The sequence below is a fragment of the Erinaceus europaeus genome, chromosome 9, assembly GCF_950295315.1.
Source record: "Erinaceus europaeus chromosome 9, mEriEur2.1, whole genome shotgun sequence".
Lineage (NCBI taxonomy): Eukaryota > Metazoa > Chordata > Mammalia > Eulipotyphla > Erinaceidae > Erinaceus > Erinaceus europaeus.
In genome coordinates, this window is record NC_080170.1 from 62734172 (window position 1) to 62745782 (window position 11611).

Consider the following 11611-nt stretch of genomic DNA (forward strand, 5'->3'; position numbering starts at 1 on the left):
GGCTAGATGATGTTATATCTGGTAGAGTGCATGTGTCACTCTGTGAAAGGACTTGGATTCATGTCCCCAGTCCCCACCTCCAAGGGGGAAGCTTCACAAGTCGTAAAGCAGTAGTACAAGTGTTTCCACAACTGTGAGCAAGCCTGAGGGAACCTCAATACTCAAATTTACCTCAGACAAAATACCTTTCTCTCCACCAATCCCAGATGCTTCAGACATAAATGACCAGAAAATGTTGTATCTATCAACCACCCTCTCAAGTTACAGAAGTAGGTCTGAGATCCAGACAGTCCTGGGAAAACGATGGGTATCTGGACATTTTACAAACCAACTTCTCCTCATGAAAAGGAAGTAAGTTCACAGACTGAACTGGTTCTGAAAATCTTCCTCTGTCCTTCAGTCCTGAATTTGTCACTCACCATTATGTGTATTTAATATAGATGTCCACATCAATCACAGAGCAAGAAGTTAAAAGATAATTTTTTTTTGCAGTTAGGAAAACTGAGATCTAAGGAGATTGATTTGCCCAAAGACACATGGTCAGCAATTTTAAAGTTTTCTTTTCTTTTTTTTTTTTGCCTCCAGGGTTATTGCTGGGGTTCAGTGCCTGCACCATGAATCCACTGCTCCTGAAGGCCATTTTTTCCCTTTGTTGCCCTTATTGTGGTTATTATTGTTGTTGTCATTCATTGTTGGATAGGACAGAGAGAAATGGAGAGAGGACGGGAAGACAGAGAGGGGGAGAGAAAGACAGACACCTGCAAACCTGCTTCACCGCCTGTGAAGCGACCCCTGCAGGTGGGGAGCCGAGCTCGAACTGGGATCCTTACGCCGGTCCTTGCACTTTGTGCCACGTGCCCTTAACCCGCTGCACTACCGCCCGACCCCCAAGTTTTCTTTTTTTTAATGTCTTTCTCTTAGAAACAGCAGTGACTCATAGACCCCAGGTGCCACTTAAACCTTAACCTTTCTAGACCAGATGCTTCTGCCCATAGCAAGCTTGGAAGCTTAAAAATAAAGCAAGGCAACAAGGTAGGACTAGAACGACTTCAGGAACCCACCAAATCACTGGTAAGTGCAAACACGTGTGGCTCTTGGACAGAAAAGCCTAAGGAGAGATTGAGCAACTGGTAACAGTCCAGCAGTTTACCAGTTGAGGCACCACCTCCAGTATGTTTTACCAACAAAAAGACTAGTGAAGGGAGGAAAGGACTCCCCTAAGACTCACCAAATGCAAATGTGAGTCTCCACTGCTACTGCCCTAAGAGGCTGGAGAAACAGGGAGGAGGCCCTGTGCTGACATCTGGGGAAAGAGGACTGACCAGGAAACTCAGGAGAAGAGCTACATCTCATTGCCCTAGCAGAGAGGCTGTGTGGTGGGTGCCTTTCCATATTGTTCTCCTGATGAGAACATGATGAATAATTGCCTCAGAAACTACAGACTATAAAGGGGACTTATTAAGAAATTCACAGGGCCCAGCAGTGCTGCCCAGCTTGACAGAGAAGCTGAATTGAGCCCGGAGCTTTGGATCCTTAGGGTGTGAGAATCTCTTTGCATAACCACTGTGTATCTCTCCCCCACCCTGCTTTATCTCTTGGTCAGAAGTGAGTAATTAAGCAATGAAGCCTACTTATAGTTTAAGAGCCCTCAGGCCTCATAGGCTACAGGCAAGAAAACAAGAAAAAGAACAAAAGGGGCTTTGAATAGCCTCTGTTCTCCAACTCAGAAATTGAAATAATATTAAGACAACTGTTAATTTCCACAACTGTGAACCATTTAAATATCTTACTTAGACACAAGTCAATTCAGGCAAGAGTGATCAGTAATTTGAAAAGAACTGAGAGAGGAACCTCACAACATACTATATAAAATGGTTAAACCCACAAGAAGAAATATTGGAGAAATGAAACAGGACAAGGGTCCAACTAAAAGCCCACCAAAGACTGAAGCAAAAAATAATTAGGTCAACATACAAACACTAGTTAAGGAAATAGTCACAGTATTGAGTAAAGAGTTTGAAAGAATTGTCATCAGAAATGCAGAAAAAACAAATGAGACTCTGGAAGGAAACACTAATTATCTCAAGGTTATTAGAGAGCTGGAAGCTGAAATAGCTGAGCTAAGAACACAACTAGCTGAATAAACTAAAACAGTATCAGAACAGGGTAACAAACTAGATAAACTTTAGAAAACAGTAGAGGGGAGAGAAAATAGAATAAATGAGGCTGAAGACAGAATTAGCAAGATCAAGGACAAATTCCAGACAATTAAAAAAGATGTAAGAGATCACAAAAAGAGATTAAGAGATACTGAAAACAACAAGAGAGACCTATGAGATGACTTCAAAATAAGTAATATACACATTACTAGCTTACCAGAGGAAGAAAGAGAGGGAGGGGAATAAAGCATTCTTCAGGACATAATAGCTGAGAACTTCTCTAGTATAGACAACATAAAAGATATAATGGTTCAAGAAGCCCAAAGGGTTCCAAACAGAATTAACCAAGACAAAAAGACACCAATAAACATCGTATTTAGAATGGAAAGGAATAAGGATAAAGAAAAGATCCTGAAGGTTGCAAGAGATAAAAAAAAAAAAGAGTCAGCTACAGAGGAAAACCCATAAGATTAGCAGCAAACTTCTCCACACAAACACTACAGGCCAGAAGAGAATGGCAAGATATCTATCGAGTACTCAATGAGAAAGGCTTTCAACCAAGATGACTGTATCCTGCTAGACTGTCATTCAGATTAGATGGAAGCATAAAAACCTTCTCAGATAAGCAACAGTTGAAGGAATCAACTATCACCAAGCCTGCCCTGAAAGAAGTTCTGAAAGGTCTCCTATAAACAGTCAGACCACCATAAATATGCCACATATCAGAACACTCTAAAAACCTATGAGAATGGTGTAAAAATGTCTTCAATTGTTGATATCAATAAATGTCAATGGCCTGAATTCACCTATTAAAAGGCACAGAGTAGGAAGATGGATCAAAAAACACAACCCAACAATATGCTGCCTACAGAAAATCCACCTAACCCAAGATGACAAACACAGACTCAAAATGAAAGTATGGAAAACTATCATACAAGCCAATGACCACCCAAAAAGGGCAGGAACAGCTATTCTCATATCTGGCATGATATACTTTAAAATAAATAAAATTTAAAAAGATAGGGATAGACATTACTTAATGCACAGAGGATCAGTCAATCAAGAGGACTTAACAATTATTAACATCTATGCACCCAATGAGAAGCCATCTAAATACATCAAACATCTAGTGAAAGACCTACAGCAATATATTAACAGCAACATAGTCATAATAGGGGACTGCAACACCCCACTCCCTCAATTTGACAGATTAAATCAATAAAGAAATGAGGGAGCTAAATGAGGAGACAGATAAACTAGAACTATTGGACATTTTCAGAGTCATTCATCCCAAGAAACTGGAAAACACATTTTACTCAAGTCCACATGGGTCATTTACAAGCAAAGAACATATATATGGTAGGTCACAAAGACAGCATCAGCAAACTCAAGAGTATTGAAATCATCCCAAGCATCTTCTCAGACCACAGTGGAATTAAACATTTAACAATCAATAAAAGATTAGTAAGATACCCAAAATGTGGAAGCTGGACAGTGCACAAATTAACAACTACTGGGTCCAAGAGAAAATCACAGAAGATATCAAAATGTTTTGAGAGTTCAATGAAAATGAAGACACAAGCTATCAAAATATTTGGGACACAACTAAGGCAGTACTGAGAGGGAAGTTCATAGCCATACAAGCACACATTAGGAAAGAAGAAAAAGCACAAATAAACAGCCTGATTGCACATCTGAAAGACATAGAAAAAGAAGAAGAACAAAGGAACCCTCAAGCAACCAGAAGGACAGAAATCACTAAAGTTAGAGAAGAAATAAATAACATTGAAAATAAGAAAACCATACAAAAGATCAACAAAAGTAAATGTTGGTTCTTCCAAAGAGTGAACAAAATTGACAAACCTTTAGCCAGACTTACAAAACAAAAAAGGGAGAAGACCCAAATAAATCAGATTATAAATCAAAGAGGAGGTATCACAACAGACACTGCATAAATTCAACATATGGGAGACTTCTATGAACAACTATATGCTACCAAGATAGAGAACCTGGAAGAAATGGTTGATTTCCTAGATACCCACATGGAAGAAATGGAGGATTTCCTAGATACCTACAAACTTCCAAAATTAAATAAAGAGGAACTAGATAACATAAACAGGGCCATCACAGCTAACAAAATTGAAAGAGTTATCAAAAACCTTCCCAAAAATAAAAGTCCTAGACCAGATGGTTTCACAAATGAATTCTATAAAACCTTCAAAGGACTAATACCTCTACTTTTAAAAGTCTTCCAGAAGATTGAAGACATAGAACTATTCCCTACCAGCTTCTATGAAGTCAACATCACTCTGCTACCAAAAGCAGACAGGAACCCAACCAAAAAAGAAAACTAAAGACCAATGTCTCTGATGAACACAGATGCTAAAATATTGAACAAAATTCTAGCCAACCAGATACAGCAGTATATTAAAAAGATTGTTCATCATGACCAAGTGGGATTTATTTCAGGATAAGTTTGGTTTGACTGAGGTAAATCAATCAATGTGATCCAGCACATCAATAAATCCAAGACAAAAAACCACATGGTCATATCAATAGATGCAGAAAAGCCTTTGACAAAATACAACATCCCTTTATGATCAAAACACTACAAAAATTGGGAATAGATGGAAAGTCCCTGAAGATAGTGGAGTCTACATATAGTAAACCTACAGCCAACATCATACTCAATGGTGAAAAACTGGAAGCATTTCCCCTCAGATCAGGTACTAGACAGGGATGCCCACTATCACCATTACTATTCAACATAGTGTTAGAAATTCTTGCCATAGCAATCAGGCAGGAACAAGGAATTAAAGGGATACCGACTGGAAGAGAAGAAGTCAAACTCTCCCTATTTGCAGATAACATGATAGTATACACAGAAAAACCTAGAGAATCCAGCAAGAAGTTTTTGGAAATCATCAGGCAATACAGTAAGATGTCAGGGTACAAACTAACATACAAAAGCCAGTGGCATTCCTCTATGCAAACACTAAGTTAGAAGAAGAAGAAATCCAGAAATCAATTCCTTTTTACTATAGCAACAAAAACAATAAAATATCTAGGAATAAACCTAACTAAAGCAGTGAAAGACTTGTATACTGAATATTATGAGTAACCTCTCAATGAAATAGAATAAAAGACACAAAGAAGTGGAAAGATATTCCATGTTCATGTGTTGGAAGAATTAACATCATCAAAATTAATATACTACCCAGAGCCATAGACAAATTTAATGCTATTCCCATCGAGATCCCAACCACATTTGTTTGGAGAATATAACAAATGCTACAAATGTTTATCTGGAACCAGAAAAGACCTAGAATTGCCAAAACAATATTGAGAAGAAAGAACAGGACAAGAGGCATCACACTCCCAGAACTCAAATTGTACTATAGGGCCATTGTAATCAAAACTGCTTGGCACTGGAACATGAATAGACACACTGACCAGTGGAATAGAATTGAGAGCCCAGTAGTAAGCCCCCACACCTATGGACATCTTATCTTTGACAAACGTGTCCAGACTATTAAATGGGGAAGGCAGAGTATCTTCAACAAATGGTGTTGGAAAAACTGGGTTGAAACATGCAGAAGAATGAAACTGAACCACTATATTTCACCGAACACAAAAGTAAATTCCAAGTGTATCAAGAACTTGTATGTTAGACCAGAAACTATCAGATACTTAGAGGAAAATATTGGCAGAACTCTTTTCCACATAAATTTTAAAGACATCTTCAATGAAACTAATCCAATTACAAAGAAGACTAAGGCAAGTATAAACCTATGGGACTACATAAATTTAAAAAGTTTCTACACAGCAAAAGAAACCACTGCCCAAACCAAGAGACTTCTCACAGAATGGGAGATCTTTACTTGCCATACATCAGAAAAGAGGGTAATAACCAAAATATAAAGACCTTGCCAAACTCAATCACAAGAAAACAAATGAACCCATCCACAAATGGGGACAGGACATGGACAGAATATTCACCACAGAAGAGATACAAAAGGCCGAGAAACATATGAAAAAATGCTCCAAGTCTTTGATTGTCAGAGAAATGCAAATGAAGACAACAATGACATATCACTTCTCTCCTGTGAGAATGTCATACATCAGAAAAGGTAATAGCAGCAAATGCTGGAGAGGTTGTGCGATCAAAGGGACCCTCCTGCACTGCTGGTGGGAATGTAAATTGGTCCAACCTCTGTAGAAGGCTAGAAATCAACCTACCCTATGTTCCTGCAATTCGTCTCCTGGGAATACATCCTAAGGAACCAAACACAAACACCCAAAAAGATCTGTGTACACATATGTTATATAGCAGCACAATTTGTAATAGCCAAAACCTGGAAGCAACCCAGGTGTCCAACAACAGATGAGTGGCTGAGCAAGTTGTGGTATATATACACAATGGAGTACTACTCAACTATTATAAATGGTGACTTCACTGTTTTCAGCCCATATTGGATGGAGCTTGAAGAAATCATATTAAGTGAGATATGTCAGAAACAGGATGAATATGGGATGATCTCACTCTTAGGCAGAAGTTGAAAAACAAAGAGAAAAACACAAGTAGAACCTAAACTGGAGTTGGAGTATTGCACCAAAGTCAAAGATTCTGGGGTTGGAGGGGGGAGAGTACATGTCCAAAAAGAATGACAGAGGACCTAGTGGGTGTTTATTATGATGTGGAAAACTGAGAAATGTTATGCATGTACAAACTATTATATTTACTGTTGAATGTAAAAAATTAATCCCCCAAAAAAGAAATTTAAAAAAGAGAAAGGAAGAAACTGAGTTTTATAGAGGTTAATAAGCCAAAGCAACTCTACACATATTAATATATAACAGAATCCAAATTCTACAATGACTTGCTCTTTTTCTTTCTCTTCCTTTCTTTGCTTTACCTTTCTCTCTTTCTTTTTAAAGACAGATACAAAGAGGGAGAAGGAAGGAAAGGGAAAATAACACCAAACCTTCCTTCAATGTTGTGGAAGCTGGACTCAAATCTGGGTCATGCACATGGTAAAGCAACGCACTATCCAAGTGAGCTGTTTCACCAGTCTCCTTTCTCTGCATTTAAAAGTTCTAACTGTACCATGTACTAGCTGAAGTGCTTAGCAAGTTAAACTCTTGGGACATAATTTCCTCAATCATAAAAACACATATACATACATTTCAACTTGGTTATAGAAATATAGTCTCCGACTATGTTGAGAAACTTCCTTTTATCCTGTCTTTCCATATTAGTCTCCTCATTCTGAATGGCTCTTGACTTCATAGTAGCCCTCATCTTTGTTAAATCAATGATTGCAAAAACCAGACACAAAAGGAACCTTTTCTTGTAGTTTTGATACAATGCTTTCCTAGCTTCTATCCAGCCATATTTCTCACCAGCTAGCTCCCACCCTCTGAATGTCTTCCCTTCCTTTACAACCTAAGTGGGATGCTAAGCACAAGCAACTTTGTTGAACTTTGCAAAAATGTTAAGCAAATGTGAGGGGCATCTTAACCCTGTGAGTACTCAGTACTAACAATTCCTAAGTCTGCCCCAAGACCTAAAAAACTCTATTCCAGCTAATTACTTTTAAAATATCACAACTGGTCCTCTTCATGAGAAAACAAAAAAAAACTGTGGGCCCCAGACAGGAACAGAGTTCAAATCTCACTAGTTGAATCCTAAACTTGTATCCTCTGGTTTTTCTCCACCTTTGTCCCTGCTATTAGGTGTGGCTCAGCTTCTAAACTTGGGGTAATAGTGCCACTTACTGGTAGACCTATTACACTGCAATTGAAACCAGGTTGTTTTGTTTTAACAGCCAACTCACTGCTCTGTTCTGGCTTAAGGTGATGCCTGGGATGGAACCTGGGAACTCTTGAGCCTCAGGCATAAAAGTCTTTGCATAACCACTATGCTAACTTCCATACCCTGAATCCCGTTCTTAAATCTTTTCTAAATGCTAAATGTGAAAAGCAAAAAGATTTATTGGTAAAACTAGTCAACCTTCCAGTTTACTAGATAGCAAAACATGAGCTAGTCGTTTTGTAGCCATGACTTCATTTAGACTAAGAAAAATCCTGTGACCTTTATTTCCATGGATTTTATTAGTGCTTTGTAGAAACACTACAAGGTTTAGAATTTAAAACTTGTAGATAAATCCAGTCAACTACTTTTTGTACAATCCTTAAGCTAAGAATTATTTTATGTTTAAATAGTTGAGAAAAATCAATATTTCATACTGCAAAATGTACTCAAATGTCACAGCCTAGTGACATTCATTTTAAATATTGTCTATGGCTGTTCTGACTACTTGCAACAGAGACTTTAGTCTTCAGTGCATAAAGCGCTTGCTAACTAGCTCTTTACAGAAAAATCTTTTGGCCTAGAGTCTAATTTGGATGTGCCATAAACAAACTGGGCTAACATACACTGATACTCTGTTCATAAATGGGTTTTTAGAGAGATCGATACCGTGGTTCAAGATGTTCAAAGATATCTAAGGAAGATAGAAGCTATCAATATAAACATGTCATAAAACATTCAAAAAGGACTTCAGAATTTCCACCTAGAAATCTTTCTAAGTCCATATCACATAGTATCAAGGATGGACTTGGGGACTGGGTACCTGGTTGACTATGGTCATTACCATGTACAAGGACCAGGGTTCGAGCCCCTAGTTCCCACTTACAGAGAAGACACTTCAAGAGTGCCAAGGCAGGTCTGTAAGTGTCTATCTTTATTCCTCTCTATCTCCTCCTTCCTCGATTACTCTTTGTTCTAAGAAAAGAGAGGTGGGAAAAAATGGCCACCAAGAGTGCTGACACTGAGTCCTAAGCAATAATTGTGATGGCAATTAAAAAATATATATGGACTTTAGAATCAAGGTATTGTACTGGTCTTAATAAATACTGGTATTATATTGGTCTTAATAAATATCACTTCTGAAATACAGTAGTAACAAAGTATGGAGGTGGTGTGTTTGGACCTAAAAACAAAGTGGCTTTCCCACTCACTTGCTTGGGTAAATTATATGACCTGCCTGAGCATCTGCTTATTTATCTGTAATGTAGAAGGAAAAGTAATACTGGTTTCATTGTGTTATTGAGAATAAAATGACTTTATGAAATGATAAAAACAAAACACGATGAATGCATTATTGATTTCTCATCAAATCCAGTAACGTGCCCTCTGTCTGCTTCTCTAGTTCCAACCTTTCCCTCACTGTGTTATGTTCATAAGTTTTTCTCACCCAATTCATGCCAATTTTTCATTTCTCACAAGACACTTGCATTTGCTATTTGCAGTGATGACAGACTCCATCATAGGCCTTTTCTCTGACAAATGTGAATATGTACACTTAATTTGACAAAAGAGGAGATAACCTGGACAAGTAATTGTAGACAGACAATAGGGACATAATTGGAAGCAAGATGCTTCTAAGTGTTATAGTAGTTGGATGGCTAAGGCACACTCTAACCTTCAAAAACTTTTTTGTGGAACTTGGGACCTCACACATGCACAATTTCATTACTGCATACATTTTCATCAAATAGACAGAAAGGGAGACACAACAGCAGCAGATCTGCCTCCACTGCCACATCTTCCATATAGTAACATAGCACATTAACAACACAGGCAATGAATTATCTTTCTAGTTCCCCTTTAATTTCGTCTATAATCCACTCTACTCTTTATCCCTAGCAACTAAACCAGCAGTTTCACAATAATCATTTAGTGAATACAACAGAAAACTGAACGGTCAGGGAAGAGGGTAACTCTTAAAGAAATGAGGGAATATCTAGGGACTGGACACTAGCACACCCAGTTGAGCATTCACATTTCCATGTGCAAGGACTAGGGTTTAAGTCCCCACTGCTCCTCTCTTGCAGAGGGAAGCTTCAGAGGGAAGCAGTAAAGCAAGACAGTGTAGGTGTCTTTATTTCTTTGTCCTACAAAGAAAAAAGAAAAAAGTTAGAAATAGCTACTGGGAATGGTGGATTCATCATGCATGCACTGAACCCATGATAAACTTGGTGAGGAAAAAAAAAAGAGATAAAAAGAAAAAAATGAGGATATTTCACCTTACTTATTTTTACAATTTATATAAAATTTTACATGTGCTTAAATGAACTGTTTCCACCGAAGTCTCTGGAGCCCAGTGGTCTATACAAAATACATCAGGAAAGATTTTAAAAAGTTAAGAACAGGGGCCAGTGGTGGCACTCAGATAAGCACACAAAGCACAAAGATCCAGGTTCGACCCCCCAAATCTCCCTCTGCAGGGAGGACACTTCATGAGTGGTGAAGCATGTCTGCAGGTGTCTTTCTCTCTCCCTATCTCCCTTCCTCTCTCAATTTCTCTGTTCTATCCAGTAAAATGGAAAAAGTGGCCACCAGGAGCAGTGGATTTGTAGTGCCAACACTGAGCCTGAGCAATAAGCCCAGAGGCAAAATAAAAGATAAGAATAGCCATCTATCCACTCAATTAAAAGTAGTTTCTACTTGGGACCAACTTCTAAGATTTGTAAGTGGAAGAACTAAACTTATTTCCTTTTCTATAAAGAATGTAATCAATTTACAGTGGACTTTGGCACCAAAATCACCAGGGACTTATAGCTGCTATGAGTTTGATTTAGCAGCTTTGGGGTCAGGCCTGATAATCTGCACTTCTGACAAGTCCCTAAGCAGTGTTAATGCTACATGGTACAGGAAAATACTTCTGAGAACCACTGTATTACATTAAGAGAAAGGCTGGCAGACCCTCAGAAGCAAGGTGGACTCTACCAGGATCTTGAGAGAGGAGACAGTTCATAAACAAATTTAGTACCAAGTAAATTGATTTCTCGCTCACCTAATATCAAATCAGCTGAAGCTGGGTGTGTGTAAATAATGAAAGAAGGACCTAGACTTCATTCAAGGACCTAGATTGAAACTTTGACATCTTCAAGTGGCTTCTGAAGTTATCCTGGGTGTGACCATTTAACCAGCAAAAAGAACAGTTTCAGGCAAAAAATTCTTATGGAATAGTGCTGGATTCCTACACCGATATCCCACTAAGTTGAATGGCCTTACTCAGAGAAAAAGAGATGACAGTAAATGGACCAACTCTCTCTTGGTGACTAGCAGTTAAGACACCAAGCCTCCTTCCCACTGCATGCTTCCAGCCTAAAGCAAATCTGAGTTTAGCTTTACGTACATTTAGAGATATTTTAATTATTGAAATGAATGTAGCTAAAAGTCATCAAATGACTTAGTATATGTGTGACTGAAAAATTATAAGCCCACTCAGGATAAGGCAGTAAGTCTGAGCTACTACGGCTACAGACTGTCAAAGGGAAAAATTGTTTTCTAACTTTTATGGTTTCTTTTTAAGTATGTCACACTGCTCTGGTAGAGATCAAGCAAAGTCTATGAAATAAATCTAAAGGCTTTGAGTTCACAC